Source organism: Pongo abelii, chromosome 18, assembly GCF_028885655.2.
Source record: "Pongo abelii isolate AG06213 chromosome 18, NHGRI_mPonAbe1-v2.0_pri, whole genome shotgun sequence".
NCBI classification, from domain to species: domain Eukaryota; kingdom Metazoa; phylum Chordata; class Mammalia; order Primates; family Hominidae; genus Pongo; species Pongo abelii.
Genome location: NC_072003.2, coordinates 30,115,914 through 30,137,302, shown reverse-complemented (window position 1 = coordinate 30,137,302; position 21,389 = coordinate 30,115,914).

The following is a 21,389-nucleotide window of genomic DNA, read 5'->3' as shown; positions in this document are numbered from 1 at the left end:
TTGGGGATTAAGTTTCAACATGAGATTTGGAGGGGACACAAGCATTCAAACCATAGCAATTATTTCTCTACCTCTGCTTTCTCTCAATTTATTTTGCTTTTCTTCTTCTTCTTTTTTTTTTTTTTAGTTTCTTGGTGTAGAAAATTGGATTAATGATTTGATATCTTTCTTCTTTTCTAACGTAGGCACTGCTGTTCCACAAATTTTTAGATGCTGTGTTTTCATTTTCTTTTAGTTCACTGTACTATTTGATTTCCTTTGAGACTTTCTCTTTGATTCATGGGTTATTTAGAAGTGTGTTGTTTAGTTTCCAAGTGTTTGGAGATTTTCTTGTTTTCTTTTTGTTACTGATTTCTAGTTTGATTTTATAGAACTCTTTGAACATATTCTGTATTGAGAATGTGGTCTATTTGGGTGTGTTTTTTAAATGTGCATTTGAAAAGAACATGTACTCTTATATTTACGTGGAATGTTCCGTAACTGTCAATTAAATCACATTGGTTGATTGTATTTTTGAGTTTTATTACAGGGGTGTTGAAGTCTCCAACTATGATTGTGCATTTTTCTGTTTTTCCTTTCAGTTCTATTAGGTTTTATTGCATATATTTTGTAACTCTTGTTTGGTACATACACATTTAGGATTGCTATGTCTTCTTGGTGGATTGCCCTTTTATCATTATATGATGCCTCTCTCTGTCTCTGGTAATTTTTTTTTTTTGTTCTGAAGTCTTACTTTATATGACTGAAATTAATGTAGCCACTGCTGTTTTCTTTTGGTTAAAGATTGCATGATATATCTTTTTCTAACCTTTTACTTTCAACCTACCTATATCATTATGTTCAAAGCAAGTTTCTTGTAGGCAGCATATAGCTGGGTTATATTTTTCAATCTACCCTTCCAATCTCTGTATTGTAACTGGTATATTTATTCCATTTACATTAATTTAATTGTTGATATGTTAGGGCTTACAGCTACCATTTTAGGTTTTGTTTTATATTTTTCATTCTGTCTTATATCTTTTCCTGCCTTTCTGTAGGTTAGTAATACTCAGAATTCCATTTTGATTGAAGTACAGCATTTTTGAGAGTATCTTTGTATAGCATTTTTAGTTGTTGCTCTAGGTATTACTTTATATACACATAATTTATCACAATCTACCAGTGAAATCATAATTTTACCAGTCTGAGTAAAGTATAGAAACCTGTCCTCTTTTTTTTGTTTGTTTTGTTTTTTTGTTTGTTTGTTTTTTTTTGAGACAGAGTCTTGCTCTGTCATCCAGGCTGGAGTGCAATGGTGCCATCTTGGCTCACTGCAACCTCCGCATCCTGGGTTCAAGCAATTCTCCTGCCTTGGCCTCCTGAGTAGCTGGGATTACAGGCGCCCAGCATCATGCCCATCTAATTTTTGTATTTTTTAGTAGAGACGGGCTTTCACCATGTTGGTCAGGCTGGTCTCAAACTCTTGAGCTCAGGTGATCCACCTGCCTTGGCCTCCCAAAGTGCTGGGATTACAGGCATAACCCACTGTGCCCACCAAACCTGTCCTTTTTTAAACATCTTTTTGCCTTCCCTGTTTATAATACAATCTATAACATAATACAATCTTCAATATTTCCTGCATATACATTTGGATTCATGTCAGTGTTACAATATTTGCTTCTTGTGGGTTCTCTTTCTTCAGAATATTCTAAGGTTCATTTATTCCGTTTCTGCTTGGAGAACTTCCTTCAGTCATTCATTTAAGGCAAGTCTGCTGTTGACAAATTCCCTTAGTTTTTCTTCATTGGAGAATATCTTGATTTCTCCTTTATACCTGAAGGGCATATTCCCTGGGTTGATAAATCTTTGTTCCAGCTCTTGAAAATTATTGTGCCACTTCTTTCTGGTCTTCATAGTTTTTAATGAGAAATCTACCATCATTCAATTTGTTTTTCCTCTATATGTAAGGCATAGTTTTCCTCTTGCTTCTTTCAAGATTTTTTTTTTTTGCTTTAGTTTTCAGTATTTTAATTGTGATATATCTTCACATAGATTTTTTAAAGATTTATCTTGTTTGGGATTCAGTCAGCTTTTTGAATCTGTAAATTTATCTTTTTTTTTTTTTTTCTGTGTGTCAAATTTGGGAAGTTTTCAGTCATTTTTCTTCAAATAGTTTTTTAACCCTGTTCTTTCCCCTTTGTCCTTCCAGATCGCCAAAGGCATACATGTTAGATCTTCTGTTATGGTTCCACAAGTCCCTGAGGCTCTGTTAATTTCCTTTCAGTCTATTTTCTCTCTGTTGTCCAGATGAATAATTTCTATTGTTTTTATCTCCCAGTTACCAATTCTTTGTTCCCTTCATTCTGCAGTTGGGGATATCCACTGAGCTTTTTATTTTGGTTATTGCATTTTTTCAGTTGTAAAAATGCTTGGTTCTTCTTTATATCTTCTATTTCCTTGCATAGGCTTTCTATTTTTTTCATTTGCTTCCTTTGTGCTTGTAATTTCTCAGTGAGGCATTTTTATCATCGCTGCTTTAAAATCTTTGTCAAATAATTCTATTATCTATGTTATCTTGGTGTTGGCATCTTTTGATTGTCCTTTTTTCATTTAGTTTGAGACCTTCCTGATTCCTGGTAAGATGTATAACTTTCTTTTGAATCCTAGACAATTTTATTGTATGTAATATGACAGGCTCTGGATCTTACGTAGGCCTTGTTTTCACTTGCTTTACCTGACACTTATCCAGCAGCAGAGGTGAGGTTGCTCCCTAATTACTACCAGGTGGAAGCAGAAATTTAGGTTCCCCACTTGGCCTCTGTTGACACCTGGTGGGAGGGCGGGATTTCATTGTATTTGCTGGGTGGAAGTGGAATTCTGGTTCCCTATGTGGTCTCTATAGACACAGCTGTGGGAGTGTTCTTGTTCCTGATAGAAATGACTTGACTTTTCACTCGGCCTCTTGGGACAACATTCGGGTAGGTAAAAGGAGAGATGCCTGGTTACTGTGTGGTGTGAGTGGAAGTCTAGGCTCCCTCAGTGGCCTCCACTGACATCATGGAGGGGACAGCTTCATCAAACTGGCCAGCAAGAATGAAAGTCCTGGATACTTATTCAGACTTTTCTGATACCACCCTAATGTGGGGGCTGGGTGCCTTGTTATATCTTTGCAAGCATGTATGTGTAGGCTCTCCACTTGGTGTTTGCTGGTATGGGTGGTAGTGGAGTCATGTTTTTTGTTGGTTTGTTTATTTTCTGTTGTGTTTGGCTGCAACAGAGTGCTTATTGTCCAAAGGTTTTCTCTCATACGAGGCTGCCCTGTTTCTGATTCTTTTGCTGGAGAGATCAAGATTTTGTTAGTGCTTATTCTTGTCTGTGACTGTTGGTTTTTCTGGGTTTCCATCCTTTAAGCCTGAGATATACAAGGCAAAAACAAACAGACAAACAAACAAACAAAAAAAGCAGAATGGAAACACCCAGGGAACTAACTACTGTGTTGTTCTTTGGGCCCCAAGTTTCCCAGCTGGTCTGCCTTCTTTTCCCTACCTTTCAAAGTCTACTTATATTTGTTTTATATATGATATCCAGGGTTTTTATTTGTACTTAGTGGAAAGAAAAGGGAAAAGTGTATCTACCACTTCTTTCCAGAAGCAGAAATCTGGCTGCCGTGACTTTTAAATATTTGTCTCTTTCTTGAACTGAAATCTGCCTTCATGTTAGAGCCATCATTGATCCCAGCCTAGCCCTGGAATTGTCCCAAATGAAGTGAAATTATATCCTCCCTGGCAGCCCTTTGAATATTGGGAGACTGTGACCATGTCCTATCGCTCTTCAGGCCAGAGGCTCTGTTTTTGCAGTAATTGCTCAGAGCTCATCAGTGTTCCAAAGCCCATCAACCCTGCACTGTCTAGGTCTCCTGATGTTTGTCTGTGAATGTTCTTTCATACAATTATTCATCTATTGTCTGTGCCTAGTTTCCCTTCTGACCTCATCTCCTCCACTCCTTAAATCAAACCTATTCTCTTCCAGCCACACTGACCTTCAACATGCCAAACACTTTTCTGCCTGAGGGCCTTTGAACTTGCTGTTTCCTCTGCCTGAAAAACTCTTTCTGCAGAATTTTCACCATCTCTCCCATCTATCTGCCTAATCAGGCCATCTTATCAACAGAACTTCTCTGCCATCTCTGTATAAAATAGTCCCCTGCTCCCGAGCATCTCTTTCCCTTCCCCTAATTTATAGTTCTTCAACAACTTATACCATTTGTTATGGACTGAATGTTTTTGTCCCCTCAAATTTAAATGTTGAAATCCTAACCCTTACCGTGATTGTATTAGGAGTTAGGAGGTAATTAAGTCATGAGGGTGAAGACCTCTTGAATGGGATTAGTGACCTTGTAAGAGGAGAAACAAGAGAGATAATTTTTCTTTTGGTCATGTGAGAATACAAGAAGAAGATGGTCCTCTGCAAACTAGGAAGAGAGCCCTCACCAGACACTGGATCTCCTGGCACCTTGATGTTGGACTTCCCAGCCTCCAGAACCAGGAGGAATAAATGGTTGTTGTTTAAGCCAGTGAGTCTATAGTACTCTTGTTATTGCAGCCTTTGGTAAAGACAGCATTTGATATACCAGGTGCTTACTAGTTTATTTACTGTCTGTTTCCCTTCACTAGAGTCGAGAGGGCAGGGACTTTGTTTCCAGTGCCTAGGATAGCAAACAGTTGTTAGTTATTGTTGAGTGAACAAATACTTCATATACCAGGCACCATGCTAGTTGCTGGAGAGGCCCAGTCTCTGCCCTCATGAAACCCACAGTACTGGAGTGGAAGTTGCATTTGAAATAGCTAATCACAAGAATAATTAATTGCCTTTAAATGCCTATGAAGAAAAAATACAGGGTGCTATAATAGCATCACAGGGGCATCCAACCTATTTTTGGGATTTATTATAGGCTTCTTTGGAAAAATGATAAATAGGAATTAGGCTGGTTATTGATAAAATTATTGATAAAACATATTTATAAAAATTACATCTACACTTGACTATAAACACCAATTTATACAAATTATCCATCCAGTGTGTATTGAGTACCTGCTATATGTCAGACACCATCATAAGTGCTTTCTATTTATTACTTTATTTACCGTGCACAGGTACATTGTATCTGCAGCTGCCTGCCTTAGGTCAGACCTCAGCTTTGCCATTTCTGACTGCTGGGGTAAGTCACTTAACTCCCCTATGCCTTGCCTTCATCATTTAAAAAATGAGAATAGGCTGGGCACGGTGGCTCATGCCTGTAATCCCAGCACTTTGGGAGGCCGAGGTGGGTGGCTCACATGAGGTCAGGAATTCGAGACCGGCCTGGCCAACATGGTGAAACCCCGTCTTTACTAGAAATACAAAAATTAGCTGGGCATTGTGGCACATGCTTGTAATCCCAGCTACTCAGCAGGCTGAGGTAGGAGAATCGCTTGAACCTGGGAGGCAGAGAGGTTGCAGTGAGCCGAGATCGTGCCATTGCACTCCAGCCTGGGCAACAAGAGCAAAACTCTGTCTCAAAAAAAAAAAAAAAAAAAGAGAGAGAGAGAGAATAAACAGTAGTACTTACCTCCTAATTGAATGAGTTATTTTTTTCTTCATTTTATATATGGAGAGATTTAAGCTCAAAGGGAATAAATAATTTGCTGAGATCCCAGGCACAGGGTTCCATCCCACATCTGCCCGACTCATGAATTCTCACTTCCCAGTCAGTGCATTATTCCACAGAAACACACCTCATCCCTAATCTATTGCTCTAATATTTATAACAATGCTGCTACAACTCATTTCTTTTGCTGCTTCAATGAATCACATCCTGATACTTTTGATTTCTAAGAGCAAAATGCCACCTCGATTTCTATTATCTGCCTGTGCCAAGGAGCAACCCCCTGGTCTATTCTTTGCCTGGCTGTTTTTTTTCCCCATGCCTTATGGCCCGTGCTGCCTGATACACAGCAAAATGGGTTTGTGATTTAGCAGCAGAAAAGGTTAACTCTAAATAATGATCAGAAAGTTAAAATATAGAGCCAGAATGTTGCTTTAGTTTTTATAGGTTTTAAATAATTTTGCCTCCTTCCCTGAAGGATTTAGCATAATTCAATGAGAAAATTGCATTCAGATCCTGTGGGCTGCTCTGACGTGACTGAATTGCAATGAGCAGAAGAGATGCAAAGTGTCTTTCTGGCAATGAACCTGACTGAGCCATGAGTTCAGAGAGGAATGATGACCCTGGGGAGTGTCCTGGCTTCCCTAGGCTCCTGAGTCTAGTCTGGGGGAACAGGCCAAGTAGCACAACTGGAGTGAGAGAAGGCAACAACAGGGTATTTATGGCTGAGCAAGGCAGAGTGGAGACATTGCATGCTTGTGGAAGAATGCACTGGACCAACGCAGCCCAGAGAAAAGTCGGGTCTTCTCCTATCTCCTTTTGTGCTATCAGCCCCAGATTGTCACCTTCGTAGGAGTGATTAGATCCTATCCTTGCCACTTACAAAGTGTATGAATTAGGATTGTGTCTGGCTGCAATGAACAGGAAAGCCTAACACTGACTTAAAGAGATAGGGATTTATTTATTTCCTTTTTATTTGTAATAAAAACATACAGGCATTCTCAGGTAGTGCACAGCTCAAAGATGCCATCGAGGACGTGGTTCCACCCTCTTCCCTCATAGGCCTTAACATCACGTGGCTTCTGCATCATAGGGTTGTGAGGATTAAATTAGGGTAATACATGCAAAGTCCTTGGTATAGTTCTTAGTACCTAGTAAATGCTACACACATGCTTTTTAAACCAAGAGCCTTGTTTCAATCTGATTTCCCCCTAAATACTGAATCAGAAATGTTTTTCCATATTAATAGGGATCAGCATCATGTTTTTTAACGGGTGCATAATACTATGGGCTTAGCATTATTGTTTAACAGATCCTCTATTGTTGGATAGCTAGATTGCTTCCAGTTTTCCGTCATTGTAAATACCCTTATTCAGAAATCTTTGTGCACTAATCTAACAAGTTTTCTTTTTCTTTACTTAGCTAAGGTGTGAGCCCATGATTGATTTCTTTCTCTCTCTCTCTCTTCTTTTTTTTTTCAGGGTCCTGCTCTGCTGCCCAGGCTGGAGTGCAATAGCACAATCTCGGTTCACTGCAGTCTCCACTTCCCATGCTCAAGTGATTCTCCTGCCTCAGCCCCCCAAGTAGTTCGGGCTACAGGCATGTGCCACCGTGCCTGGCTAACTTTTGCATGTTTTGTAGAGATGGGGTATCGCCCTATTGCCCAGGATGGTGTCGAACTCCTGAGCTCAAGTGATCCGTCCACCTTGGCCTCCCAAACTGCTAGAGTTACAGGCGTGAGCCACTGCACCCGGTGCCAGTGATTTTTCCATGGACAAATTCCCAGGAGTGGAATTGCTACAATAGTGCTTGCCGTGTGTGTGTGTGTGTGTGCATGCATGCTTGTGTGTGTGTGTGTGCATGTGAGCGTGTGCGTGTGTGTGTGTGTGAGAAAGAGCAAGTGAGCGAGCTCTGGGACAGATATGTAAGTTGCACATGTTTCTCGTTCCTATTTGACCTATTGTCTCAAGATCTAGTTTGGAGGTCTAAAGGGAGTTGTCCCTGCCCTGTCCTCATATAAAGACTGGTTCTGACTTCACTGCAGTCAGGATTGGCGTTTTCCATGGCTAGATGCTTGTACTCTTTGGAATAGGGTTCAGTCAGCCCCATCGGCTCCCTGGCCTCTCTCCATTCAGGACTTCAGAAATGAGTCTTCCAGTGTCCTCCAAAACTGGATCCTTTAACGGATCCTGAACCACCACCTTGCAAAGCCAGGTGGTATCATCAGTAGATAACACTGTTTCAGAAGGTGAACGCTTCCTGATAACGACAGCTAATGTTTACTGAACACCCTCTATGTGCCAGGCACTGTGCTAAGCACTTTGCAAGTGTTGGATAATTACGACAATCTCAGGAGGTACGTGACGTTATCATTCCAACTTGTCAGTTGAGGAAACTGAAGCTCAGCATGGCTAGGTAATTTGTTCAAGGTCAAAGAAGGAACAAAAGATAGATCTGGGAACCTAGAGCTTGGCTTCCTGACCTCTGTGTACTACTGCTACTTTTTCTAGGTGACCGTCTAAAGTCTGACCAGAGAAGGACCGCCATCTCCATGACCTTTCACTTTTAGGGGAAACCTGTGAGATGCTTGGCATTGTGTGATCACTGAATGTGGGCATGCTCTTTCTGCATCCCCACAGTGTAGCTTCTATAATCCGTACACTCAGAATGACACCTTTTACCAGACTTTGTAAATCAGAGACTGGGTTTCGGAGTTTTAATTTTCATGAGCCATTGAAAGGGATGTTCTGGACACTCACTAACGTCAAATGAAGTCTTTTGTGTGCCATGTAGAATTGAAATCTCTCTTGACCTGGCTTCATTGCAAAAGCTCTTTGTCTTTGGGGATGCCTCAGGGTCCAACCACTCAAAATCCAAGGGGATTCATCCCGTTGGAGCCTGGCAATGCTCTGATTTGCTGCAGGCTACTCGTTGTTGGTTCACACCATGATCATAACTGGGAAACTGAATAGTGGGTGTTAACACACGGAGAGTCTGCACAACACAAATCAATTTAAAAAGCAATTTACCTGTGGTGAACGACTAATAATAAAATGGTGATACTACAGCAGAGATAGCCAGCTACTTCTTGAAAACATGCGCTTCTTCTGCATCATGTGGTATGATAGCAAGTGACTGTTTCATTCCAGAGGCTCCCTTGCTCCAGGTATGGTCATACAACTAGATATGAAACAAGCTCAATTTCCTCATAGAACTGAAGCCTTAAAACTTACATTTGTTTTATCTGAGTTCCTTTCTCAGGAAAGTGACCATTAGGCCTCCTAGACAGTATCAAGGAACAGAAACTTCCCCTATCACAGCATCCAGACAATGAGATGGACCTGCAGCCTCTTGACCAACTCCTCTTTCTTACCCCTCCCTAATTTCTGTTTTCCTACATGTGGGCACTATGATACACCAGACCCCTCATCTGACCTGCTGTCTGTTGACCAGCTCCTATATAAATCCCTAACTTTAGTTAGTTGGAGAGATGGATTTGAAACTGGTCTCCTGTCTCCTGGCTGGTGTCACCCACATTAAAGCCTTTTTTTCCCTGGCAATGTTTGTTGTCTCAGTGATTGACTTTCTGTGTGGCAAACAAATAGACCTAGGCAGAACCTCTGGCGTTCAGCAACAAATTCACCATTGGACCTGATAGTAGTCACTTTGGGGTTAGGACCTTTAAGAGGTAGGCTGTCTATTTCATCTTTCTGCATGTCCTATGGGATGTGGAGGAGTCTGAGGTCCCTGGGGATGGTGTAAGGAGCCTAGGTTACTGGCATCTGGAATGCAGTGTCACCAATGTCCAGGGTCACTCACATCAGACTGTTACATATAGGAGGAAAAACAAAACTTTTATTATAGTAAGCCACTAAAGTTTTGGGATTTATTTGTGTCCTCAGCTAGTGTTACCCTAGCTAATACATCAGCTTATCAGAAATTTTTAAAATAAGTTGAGCGAGGATGTTTCCAGTGACAAATGGAAGAAGAGAAAAGCAATGACTTGGAGCAGAGCTACTGCTCTGAGTAAGGCTGTTTCCCGGGGCCTCCAAACACCCCGAGCCAACGCTGGCCATCAGGGGCCAGTCTTCCTTGGGGGCTGGGTGAGGAGAGTGTTGTGTTTGGCAAAGGTGGCATTTCAGTGCATGTTTTGGGGAATGATCTCCCAAAGTGGTCAGTAAGTGCCAGAGGTGGAGGGAACGCTGAGGTCAAACATCATCAAGTCCAAGGAACACGGATGTGTCCGAAGTAGAGGACAAAGGCAAGAAGGACAATCCCAGAGTTGGGGAGGGATGAAGCCAGAGCACCTGAGATGAACAGGGACAGGGTGACACAATTGAATTAATTGGTGGGTGAGGGGGGAGCTTGTCTCCAAGGCACAGAAAGGGAGGATGATCAGTATCTCCTCCACAGGTGGATAGGAAATAGAGGAGAGGCTGGGGTCCTCCACGTCAGGACCTGGAGCTGGAGAATGAATTGAAAGCTGGTAGCGGCAGGCTGAGGCAAGGAGGCAAGGAGATCCTGTGCACTGCGGTCTGGGGCTGAGAGCTTTTTTGAGGTGCAGTCCCTCTCTGCCATCGCTGCCTGCCAGCAGCCATTTCTCCACCTTCTGAAACAGTGCCCTGATTTTCCTTTGAGAAATTTGCTTTGTCACTAAATCCTATTGGCCCAGGTGGGGCTAATCCTGCCTCCCGGTCTCAAGAGATGGGGAGTGCCCTGTGCTTGACCAGTCAGCACAAAGCACCCATCTTAGCTGAAGTGATTGGTTCAGGGATGGGCATGTGACCCGAGTCAGGCCAGTGAAAGCCAGTGCTGGGATTTGTATTGGACCTATGGGAAAAGAGGCTCTCTTCCCATTGCGGTGGCTGGACAGGTAGAAAAAAAGCTTGGAGATGCTGTAGACCACGTTGAGAGAGGAGAAGTTGCCTGAGTGTGACTGCAACACAGAGACACAGGTCTTTGATGCCATCCTTTGGTATCTGGATACAGTTATGCTTGAAGCCAGACTTGAAAGTTACACGTGCCAATCAATTACCCCTAATCTACTGAACAATTTTTAAGTTGGTTTAAGTACAACTGAAAGAATCCTGAGTGCTGTGTTTCCTCTTCTAGCTCCTGGTGTCCCTTGGGGCTTGCCTTTTTTTTCTTTCTTTTTTTTTTTTTTCTGAAACGGAGTCTTTCTCTGTTGCCCAGGCTGGAGTGCAGTAGCATGATCTCGGCTCACTGAAACCTTCATCTGCCAGGTTCAAGCAATTCTCCTGCCTCAGCCTCCCCAGTAGCTGGGATTACAAGCATACGCCACCACACCCGCCTAATTTTTGTAATTTTAGTAGAGACGAGTTTCACCATGTTGGCCAGGCTGGTCTCGAACTCCTAACCTCAAGTGATCCACCTGCCTTGGCCTCCCAAAGTGCTGGGATTACAGGCGTGAGCCACCGTGCTCGGCCTTACTTCTCTTTTTTTAAGAGATGGGGCTCTTGCTCTGTCACCCAGGCTGGAGTGCAGTGGCACAATCATAACTCACAGCAGCCTCAAACTCCTGAGCTCAAGCAATCCTTCCTCAGTCTCCTGAGTAGCTGGGATTACAGGCATGTGCCACTGCACCAGGCTAGTTTTCTGAATTTTTTGTAGAGACAGAATCTTGCTATGTTGTCTAGTTTGGTATTGAACTTTAGCCTCAAGTGATCCTCCCGCCCTGGCCTCCCAAAGTGCTGGGATTACAGGCATGAACCACCACATCTGGCCCACTTCTGGGGCTTACTTTTGACCTCCGTCCCCCAAAAAACATTATACATGGCTCTTTATGGGAAGGATTTTCCTGAGAAGGGAATTCCATAGCTTCCATCACTTTCAGGGTGAGCTAGTTTCCTTCAGTACTCCCGGAGTCCCACCCCACTTTATTTATTCCTTCCTATTCTTGGTAAAGATGATTGCTTTCCTCTGAGAACCATTGAATTCGTGTTTGCTACATCATGTGTCTATGATGTTGAGCGCATAGTTTGAGGCAGGCACACTCCATGCAAACATCTCATTTAATTCTCACAGCAGTCCTGGGAGGGAGGTTTTATGATACCCATTTTATGGATGAGAGGAAGCAACTGGCCCAGGATCCCAGTGGGCAGTAGGTCTCAGAAAGGATCAGACAGAGGGGATGTCAACTCAATAGGCATCCCAGTTCAGGGCAGTTATTTGCAAAGGAGCAGTCTAGAGAGAGTAAAGAAGTTCCCCTAGCATAGCTTTCCTCCCCTGGGACTCCAGGACCAGGACTGAAGATCTGGTATCAGGAAGTTCATCCCCTCCGCCTTCCCTGGAAATACTCTAAGTCCTCGCTGGCTGCAAACAGAGTTCCCATTGCAGGAAGAAAGCCAAGAGCAGTCACACATGATTCACCACCATCCTCGAAGCTTTCAGGATTGTCCTCTTTAAAAGAAGCCAATTTATTTTTTATTCAAAATCCATACGAAACAATTGAACAATAAAACTGTCAGCCTCACTGTCTCTTTCAGCAGGGAAACATGATTACATCTGAAATTAAGCCTCCTCCCTCCCTCCCTCCTTCCCTTCCTCTTACTTTTCCTTCCATAAACAGCTTTTTGAGCACTTACCATGCTCCAGGACCCGTACTGAGTTTGTATTTTCCCTTCGCATATAATTCCCTCCTGAGATCTATTTTTAAGGCATTTTGTGATGTCCAAACTTGGCTCTCAACCGTTGGAGGAGTTTCAAATCAGTCACCTTTAAAAGAAAAGATGCCCGGGCTGAGAGAGCAAGGACCTTGGTTTTGAGATGAGCTCTGTGATTCATCAACTATGTGGCCTTGGTCGGGGATGCCCTGTCTCTGCTCCTAAATTTCTTCATCTGAAAATTGGCACCAAGATTCTGGTGCTGTGCATCTCATCTCTGGCCTGTTCTCTAGGGGAAGCTCCCAGTCTTGGTTACCATTCATCGTTAGTATCTAGAGCAATGTATGGCACCAGTAGGGGCTCAATGCATTTGTGGCGAATGAAGGAATAAAGGAAGGTCTGGGTTAGAACCGTTGTTCTGAAAAGCAGGGGACCCTAATCCTAGTCCCCCAGGACCTCCAAACCAAGGGACATGGGACTCCATCCCAGAGGCTGGAGCCTCTATTTGGAGTTTTAAATCACTAGGGGGTGTAGGGCCCAGGATGGGAAACTGACATGAGGCTGTGTTGGCTTGGCTGAGCGTGGGTAGGGAGTGCCGGTGGAGAAACTGCTTACATGCCACTGTGGCACTCCCAGCCCCATCCACTGAGGTCGGGGGAGGCCCTCCCTGGAGATAAATGCAACCTTTGCAGGTCACATCTTTATGTTGGCCTGAGGCAAGGCAGGAATTGCCTTCATCGGAGCTGGGAAACATAAAACCCCCATGCACCATTGATGAGCTCTGCCGGCAGCGTTTATGGACAGGCTTTATCTCTCGGGTGTCATACATTATTGACGCTGCCTCCCCTGCTCCCTCGATGACTGCTGAAGGGCAAAGCAACCTTTAGGAGTGGGGTGGGGGTCTACAGTCCCACCAGCCTGGAGCCTGTCCTGATGCTTGGCAACCCACTGCTTGTCAGGGGAGCTGTGGTGGTAACAGCCTGGGTTTTAGAGTCTGAGGCTTTATGGCTTATTTCACCCTCTGATCCTCTATTATCTCATTAGTACAATGAGGGGTGGATCCCAGTATCCAGGATTGTAGGGGAGGATTAGGTGACACAATTCATGAAAAGAACTTAGCACAGCCCTACAGCCAGCACATGATAAGCTGTCAATAAATGGAAGCTGCAGTATCACAAAAAGCACTTTGTGAAAATAAATACTGTCTGCAGGTGTGGGTTGATATTTGTGGGAGGTCCCAGCTCTAAGCCATAGTCAGACTCTGAGCCTGGGTTCAAATCCCAGCTCTACCACTCTCCAGCTGCTCCTTGGCTGTTAGGCAAGTCCCTTAGTTGCTTTGTGCCTTGGTTGACACATCTGTAAAATGGGATTACGATAGCACCTACCTCAAAGAGTTGTTTTGACAGTGCACTGAGCTGACAGAGAGAGCTTAGAACAGTGCCTTGTATGTTGCCAGCACTCTGTAATGGTCTCGGATGTCATTTAAGGCTCCCCCTCCAGCCCCCATGTCTGTGCTTTATCTGATCCACTCTTAGGCGTGGATGCTTTTTTTAAGAGTAGGACCAATATTTACCCCTATGTTTCACCTCCCCATCTGTGATCGGGATTGGGATGGTGGATGTGCAACATCGTTGTGGTAGAAAGAATAATGGTCTTTCAGGGATGTGCATCTCCCAGTCCCTCAAACTTATGAATGTGTTATTTTATGAGGCTAAAGAGACTTTGCAGGTGTGATTACATTAAGGATCTTGAGATGAGGAGATTATCCTGGATTATTTGATAATCCTGGATTATCAAATAATTGATAATTGATTACACACAGAGTGTAATCACAGAGGTCCTTATAAGAGGGAGAAAGGAGAGTCAGAGTTGGAGATTTGAGGACAGAAGTGGAGGAAGGGAGAGAGGGAGAGAAAGAGAGAGAGAGAGACAGAGGCTGAAGATGTTGCACAGCAGCTCCTGAAGACGAAGCAAGAGGCCATGAGCTCAGGCAGGCAGCCTGTGGATGCTGGAAAGACAAGGAAACAGATTCTGTCCTAGAACCTCCTCTAGGAACACAGGTGCCTTCAGAATTTCTTTAGAGCACAGGTGACTTTAGAATTTCTGACCCTGAGAACTATAAAATAATCCAATTGTATTGTTTTAGGCCACGGCATTTGTGGTAATTTGTGATAGCAGTGATTCAAAATGAATACAGTCATGTAACAAAAAGGGAGATCCGCCCCTTCTCCCTTGGCAGTTGTAGTGTGAGGCAGCCCTGGGCACCAGGAGGGCCAGGGTCCCCCCCCGTCTCGCTGTGCGAGTTGGGTGAATTCTGAGCCTTCTCTGAGCTTGGTTTTCTCATCTGTACAGTGGAGATTACAATGGTTACGGGGACGAAAATCCAAAATGCTGAAGGCACAGACTTCTAAGCCAGAGCCTGGCATATAGTAGCCACTCAGGGGATTGGAGCTTTCCTCCCCACATCCATCCAGCCTAGCATAAACAGAGCTCACCCTTCCCTTGGCTATTGGGTCATTTCTGACAGCCGGGCAAATGGGCAGAATCTAGCATGGGCCTGCGGTAAGGGTGTGTTAAGGGCCAGGAGACCAGGGCCTGGGCTATTATTTGATGGGAAGTGAGCAAGTCAAGAAGCTTATTCTGGCCAGGTGCTGTGGCTCATGCCTACAATCCCAGCACTTTGGGAGGTCAGGGCAGGAGGATGACTTGAGGCCAGGAGTTTGAGACCAGCCTGGGCAACATAGCGAGACTCTGTCTCTACAAAAAGTTTAAAAATTAGCCAGGCATCGTGGCATGTGCCCGTAGACCTAGCCACCCAGAGGCTCAGGCAGGAGAATGGCTTAAACCCAGGAGTTTGAGGCTGCAGTGAGCTATGGTTGTACCACTGCACTCCAGCCTGGGCAACAGAGTGAGACCCTATCTCTAAAAAAGAAACAAAAACCCAAAGGTTGATTTTATTGGCCTCCTTTCTCATAGTCTGACCACTGAAGTTCCAATTCAGTGTTAAACAGACTCATTCTTGTTTCCATAGTGATTGCCCTAAGGTTTTTTCACCATAGTCTTAGCGACAGTTGTATTAACATAGTCACTTAAAACTTGTTGGAGAGGTGGCATTTTTGGAGAGTGCAGACCCAGAGAATGACTACTTCTTGTTTTCCCCAGAAATGTCACTGACATGGAGACTTCAGCATTCATTCATTCAACAAATATTTATTGAGTACCTACAAGGGGCTGCGGTAAAGCTTTATTTTAATTTTTTTTTTGAGCTTACATTCTAATGGACAGAGACTGACAATAGATATCTAAGGAGGTAAATAAATACATATAAACATTTTATTTATTTTTTATTTTAAGGTTTTTTTTTTTTTTTTTCTGAAACTGAGTCTTACTCTGTTGCCCAGGCTGGAGTGCAGTGGCACAATCTTGGCTCACCACAACCTCCACCTCCCGGGTTCAAGCGACTCTCGTGCCTCAGCCTCCCAAGTAGCTGGGAATACAGGCATGTGCCACTATGCCCAACTAAGTTCTGTATTTTTAGTAAAGACAGGGTTTCACCACATTGGCCAGGCTGGTCTCGAACTCCTGAGCTCAAGTGATCTGCCTGCCTCAGCCTCCCAAAGTGCCAGGATTATAGCTGTGAGCCACCGCACCTGGCCACACAGGGACATTTTAGATTTCAGTAAGTGTTACAAAGAAAACAACAGAATGACAGAATAGGCACGACTGAGGGAGACAGAGCTCTCTGTGGAGGATGTTGACCTGGGTCCCTGATGGAAGGCAGTGAGGTGGGTGGAGGTCCTCTGGGTGGGTCCCCAAGTTGGGAGCTGTGACAAGCCAAATTAGTTCTCATCCACAGGGCCCATCTGGTGAATGAACAGGAATTTGTAGAGTCCTAGCTCAGCCTGGCAGGTGCATTTAAAGCACAACAAACAGCCAGGAGCTGTTAAGGGATTGGGGTGATTGGAAAACTGCCTTCCCTGGGAACAGCTTGGAATATTCTCTCACCAGGGTGAGGAAAAGGAGGGCGGGGTAAAGATGAATTCAGGGTGTGCTGCTGATAGAGATGCCAAAATGAAGCAAGCATTTTTTAGAGGCATATTCTTCACCTGTAGGGTCTATTTGTAATGGAGATGGGAGAACAGGAGGCCTGTGTGACTCAGACCTCGCCTTCCCAAAGGACCGAAAGGTGCACTGAGCGTAAGGGATAAGAACACACACCTACAGCCAGATGCCCTGCGTTCACATCCAGCTCCACCATTCAGTGGCTCCAGCAGGGTTATTCAGCCCTTTTCTGCCTGTTTTCATATCTGGAAAATGGGGATGAAGACAATACCTACCCTTGAGTTGGGTATAAGATGTAAATGTGTCACTGTTTTTTTTCTCCACATGTCATCTAGTGGATTTTTAAAAAGCTTTAATTACTTATTCATTTATTTCAGAGACACGGTCTCACTCTAGTGCAGTGGTGTGATCATGGCTCACTGCAGCCTCCAACTCTGAGGCTCAAATGATCCTCCCACCTCAGCCTCCTGAGTAGCTGGGAGTATAGGCACACAGCATTATGCCTTACTAATTTTATTTTTTATTTTTTATTTTTATTTTTTTGTAGAAACAGGGTCTCTCTATATTGTGCAGGCTGCTCTTGAACTCCAGGGCTCAAGTGGTCCTCCTGCCTCAGCCTCCCAAAGTGCTAAGATTACAGGCATGAGCCGTTGTACCCTGCCTAATACATTACAATTTAAATAGCTCTATCATGTGCCATATAGTTCTGGCACATAACAAATGCTGATGTGGATGTGTGAATAGACACACATATTCTGTTAAAGGAATACAATTTAGATGTCTGACCTCATGTCCAAACAAGATTTGCACATCATTATATTCAGAGATCCACTCACAGGTTTGAAAGAGTTATCTTTTCTAAAACCTTAAATTTATGTCCCATCCCTGGACCTCACTGCCCATAGGGAACACACAATTGGTAATATTTTAGCATCCTCATAATTATCTTATGAAAAGTATAATTATATTGCTTTGCCTTTTTTCCCCTGATGGGGTTAAAATGTTAATATGTTCATTCAAGATGTGCCACGACTCTTGTGAGATTGTTTGGGCACCCTGTTATTTTTGAATATGTCAGGAGCCTCAAAGAATGTCAGGGGCTCAGATCTCTTCAGGGTTTTGGAGGCAATAGGGTGGATGAGGAGGAGGAGGAGGGAGGGAAGGGGCTGATGTCCTTGGTGGGTCCTGGGTGCAGGACCTGGGCACAAGCTTTCTCTTTACTCCCACGATGGGGAAGTAATGAGTTCAGAACACTGCCACTCCAGCCATGGTGATTTTCAATCTTTAACAATTTTATGACTTGTCATGCCACCTGTAGCCCTGTTAGTCATGGTACAGCCTGGAAATCAGGGTGGCAGACAAAATGACTGTTGACATTGTCACACTGTCATGACGTTTGTCACACTGTCATGACGTTTGTCACCCCACCTGTCTCCAGGAGCCAGAACCCCACATGTGGCCCCCTGCCATTTCTCACCTGCCCCTCTCCTCCGCCCCCACCACCTGGTATCCAGAGCTTGGAGAAGTGGGCAGTCCACCTCCAGGTACCAGGATAGACACCGGGGCCATCAGCCCCACCTTGCCCGGCCCTTTCCAGCTGCCCAAACTGAAGATCTTCCAGCTTCCTGGCAGGCCTGCCCACACCCTGAACCAGGTTAGCCCTAGGCAGGGAAGATTTTAGGATTTTTAAGCAAGCAGCTTGGGCTTGGGAGTCAGACAGACTTGGGTTTCCATCTTGGTTCCTCTACTTGGTCTCAAAGAAGTTACTCTTTATCCCATCTACCCAACTTTCTGCACCTGTAAAATGAGTCAAAGCTCATTTTACAGATCCAGATCTTCTGTAAGAACCGGCTGAGACGTCTATGAAGGCAGAACAGCCACATGGCACCTGGCACTTAGAACATGTTTGGTAAATGGCTAATATCATGAGGCAGGGAGGCACATGATATGTAGCTCTGGACTTTGAATCTAGAGGGTCTGGAAAACCCTGGCCCTAAACATTCCCCTAAACTTTGCTGTGTTTATATTTTCCCCATCACTGGACACTGACTCAGTTTTTTTGGCCAGTGTTCCTCATTCCAGCTTTGACCTCAACCTCCCACGACCTATCCTCCTGGTGGACAACATCCTGCTCTGTGACTCAGATCTAGTTCCCCTCTGATCACCAGACCCCAACCCCCGACGTGAAGAGCCCTGCTGGAGGCTGAGACCCCTAGACTCTATGGTGCTCCGGATGGGACGGGTCATTCATGTTGCCATTGGAGATCCAGCTCCCCCGCCCTAGGGGCTGCTCCCTTACCCAGCTCCTCCTGGTTATACCTGGTTATAACAAATGCCAGTGTTAATCAGCACAGCAGCCAGGAGGCACAGATTAACTGTTTATTCCCTGGTAGCCACAGCTGCACTCAGCCACCACCAGCAGCATTAATAGCCCTCAGCCACTATACTAAGACCTTTACTTTTGTAAAATCTCTGAACACTCAGAACTCCGGGATTTTAGAGATGAGAAACCAGAGGATCAAGAAAGTCAGACAACCTAAGAAGTTCTGGATGATGAGTCAGGCCAGGTGTGACAGTCTCAATATTTGTAACTGGCACAGTATACGCCCATAACAGGAGAAAGACAACTATGAGGTTGGGCAGGGTCTTAAACTCTCTCTCTCTCTCTCTCTTTTTTTTAGAAGGCGTTTTGCTCGTTTCCCAGGCTGGAGTGTGCAGTGGCATGATCTCAGCTCAGCGCAACCTCTGCCTCCCGGATTCAAGCGATTCTCCTCCCTCAGCCTTTCAAGTTAGCTGGGATTACAGGCATGTGCCACCACGCCCGGCTAATTTTGTATTTTTAGTAGAGATGGGTTTCTCCAAGTTGGTCAGGCTGGTCTCGAATTCCTGACCTCAGGTGATCTGCTGGCTTCGGCCTCCCAAAGTGCTGGGATTACAGGCATGAGCCACCGTGCCTGGCCTGGAGCTCTCCTGAGGGAAGAACTGGGGGGCTTGGAGTGAGGACAGGCTGGCCAGGGAGTTGGTGGGCATTTGAGACAACGGTTTGACCAACTATTATAGGAGGCTTTCAAAGTTTTAACAACTTTCGGAGCCAGTCCTGTGTGGGGCTGAAGCTCCGGTCTCCCCTCTTTCTTTTCTTCTTGTGTTTTCTCCTCCTCTTCTTTCTCTTCCGTTGCTCTGTTCTCCATTTCTCTTTCTGCTTTTTCCCTCTTTTCCACCTTTATCTTCCTATTCCTCCTCCTCCGGAAGTACCCCACCCCCCTACAGGTAGGAGCATGTCTTAGTCAGCTCAGGCCACTAGAACAGAGTATCATAGACTGGGTGGCTTTAACAACAGAAACTTATTTTCTCACCGTTTTGGAAGGACTTCTGAGTGTTCAGAAATATTACAAAAGGAAGGTCTTAGTATAGCAACTGAGGGCTATTAATGCAGGGTCAGTAGACTGAAATGACCCTGCAAAGCTGCCTTTTGTGGTGGAAATTTGCAGCTGTAGAGGGTCCCCATTCATGCAGCCAGGCCTTTCCTGGTTTGGATCTAGGAGGGAGCAACTGAATCTGACACCTTAAAGATCTGAAAGAGGCATTTGGCCAGGCACGGTGGCTCACGCCTGTAATCTCAGCACTTTGGGAGGCCAAGGTGGAGGGGAGGCCAAGGTGGAGGGCAGATCACGAGGTCAGGAGATCAAGACCATCCTGGCCAACATGGTGAAACCCCGTCTCTATTAAAATTAAAAAAAAGAAAAAACCAGCCAGGAATGGTGGTGCGCACATGTATTCCCAGCTACTCGGGAGGCTGAGGCAGGAGAATTACTTGAACCCGGGAGGCAGAGGCTGCCGTGAGCCCAGATTGCGCCACTGCACTCCAGCCTGGCAACAGAGCGAGACTCCATCTTAAAAAAAAAAAAAAAAAAAAAAGAAACATTTACCATTTATTCTCTGTGGGGGCTGCTACCTGTGTGGTTTCATCTACATAACAAGGCCACCTTTGCTAGCCAAGCCTCCTCCACTTCTCCTTCCATAATCTGCCTTGCCACTGAAACCTGATTTACCACCATAGCCTATTTTCGGCCATGCTCTGAGCCTGTTACAGGAAAGGGGTTTCAATCGGGACCCCAAGACAGGATTCTTGTATCTTGCACAAGAAAGAATTCAGGGTGAGTCCGTAGAGTAAAATGAAAGCAAGTTTATTAAGAAAGTAAAGGAATAAAAGAATGGCTACTCCATAGACAGAGCAGCCCCGAAGGCTGCCGGGTGCCCATTTTTGTTGTTATTTCTTGATGATATGCTAAACAAGGGGTGGATTATTCATGCCTCCCCTGTTTAGACCATATAGGGTAACTTCCTGACACATTGCCATAGCATTTGTAAACTGTCATGGCGCCGGTGGGAGTGCAGCAGTGAGGACGACCAGAGGTCACTCTCATCGCCATCTTGGTTTTGGTGGGTTTTGGCTGCTTCTTTACTGCACGTTGTTTCATCAGCAAGGTCTTCATGACCTATATTTTGTGATGCCCTCCTCTCTCATCCGATGACTTAGAATGCCTTAATCGTTTGGAAATGCAGCCCAGTAGGTTTCAGCCTAATTTTACCCAGCTCCTATAGAAGATGGAGTTGCTCTGGTTCACAAGCTTCTGACAAGCCCACTTTCTTTCTGTAACTTTAGGATAATATAAAGCTTCTTCATCCTGCAACCAAACCCAAATCTCATCCTGCTCATGGCACAACAGCCAGTAAGTCAAGAGACACGGCATTGTGGCAAGGAAGGGGACTTTATTTCAGACAGCCAGCAAACCAAGAAAATGGTGGACCAGTGCTGTAAAGAACCACCTTAAGTTTATACCAATCTCGGGCTCCTTTCATGTTAGGGGAAGGGGGAAGAGGGAGGGGTTTGAGGTTAAGAGGTGACCGATGATAGCAGACATCTGGGTGGCAGCAAGGATCCAAGGGGTTGTGAAACGTCTTTGTCCTAGGTTAGGTCACAATGCTCCTATACATCTTTGATGTAATATTGCGCTTGTGTGTACACCCTCCTTATCTCCTTGGGGGTCAGTTTTGGGAAGGGAATATTATCATCCTTGCTT